Below are 1,498 nucleotides of genomic sequence, written 5' to 3' on the forward strand. Positions count from 1 at the left end.
AACTGGGGATGTTTAAATGTCTCTAAGCACCTTAAGGTCTCCTCCTTCATGTTTGCTTAAAAGTTGAGATTGGAACTTCATTTTCACTTGTAAAGAAATTTCTCCAAAATGAACAATAAACTTTCAGTTTCAGGAGAAGTCAACAGATGAAATGTCCTTAAAACAATACTCTGCAGATTTAGCATTACTCTTCTGTAGCATTGTCAAACTCACAACAGACAGTTCAAAATAGAAATAAAAAATAAAATAAATGCAGAACAACCATGTGTGTGTGTGTGTGTGTGTGTGTGTGTGTGTGTGTGTGTGTGTATGTCTGCCTCACTCTGTTAAACACTCAGATTGATTTACTTATTGATAGAAGGTGCTGGAACGCCGATCTGGATCGTTGTGGATTACAATGGACTACTTAAAGTCTTAGCAAAGAGGTCTGGTAAATTCACTTCTTTCTAACTCCACACCCCCAGATTTTTTTTACTTTTCAAAATTCTGGGCTTCAGACCCACCAACGCTAACTCAGATGACATTTATCAGACTTCCCTCTGGAGGTTTCAATTAACTGTTTTCAGATATGCTGCCGAACACCTGAAAACACACACTGACATGGAAAGTCACTTTCTCTTTAAAGTGCTGAGAAATAATGGAAAGTTGAACATCTACTATTCTATGACAAAACTGCTGAAGAAGATACAGCCTGCATCCATATCTCTGAATCAGCCACATCTCAGATGTGTCTGGTGTTGGGCTCGTTTAGAAAGAAATAATTGACCAATTAAAGCTTAGTAGGCTGGGACGCCTGCAGATCTAACTAGTTATCTAGCTACATTCATGAAAAATGGCTAAAGAAAAAAAGAGTTTATAGAAATAATTTTTAAACAAGTCTGGTGATGGAAAAAAACAGTGTTGTATTGGTAGAGAAATGAATGGTATTGTATCAACACTAGAATCCAAAAATGTGTCGTGATGCTCAGCCCCATCTGTCGGGTGTGGTATTTCCTGGGGAAAAATAAGAGTACATGAGACTACACCACTTTGAAGGGATTGAGATGGAACATCTTTATCTCTGAATGGGATATGTAACTTCAGATAATGTTGAGGTAGAGAATCTGGTTGCTAAAAGAAACCAAACTGCTCCAGTGTGTGCAGCATTTAGCAAGCTTCTCTTTACAAATGTGTGTTGGGAAATTGTAGAGAATGGAAGATTTCATTTGCCGGTGTTTTAATTATATAAATCCCATGGAGTCTTAGGAATCTTTATTGTATTAAAAATGTTTTATTTATTATAAGCTTCTAAATTCCTGTGTTATGTTTTTTTAAAATGATTTTATTGTGTTTATATCCATTTTCTAAACATGCTATAAAAATCCCAATGTAAAACCCAGCTACTGTCTCACAGCATCTGTTCAGTATATTGTAAAGAATAGAGTCAGGCATGGCAGAACTTGCCATTTGTGCAGATTCTTGTTCAGGCACTAAAAAAAGACATTTTAAAACTCTAATG

This window comes from Seriola lalandi, unplaced genomic scaffold (assembly GCF_002814215.2).
Source record: "Seriola lalandi dorsalis isolate HSWRI2012SDOR001 ecotype SW California unplaced genomic scaffold, Sedor1 jcf7180002054585, whole genome shotgun sequence".
NCBI lineage: Eukaryota > Metazoa > Chordata > Actinopteri > Carangiformes > Carangidae > Seriola > Seriola lalandi.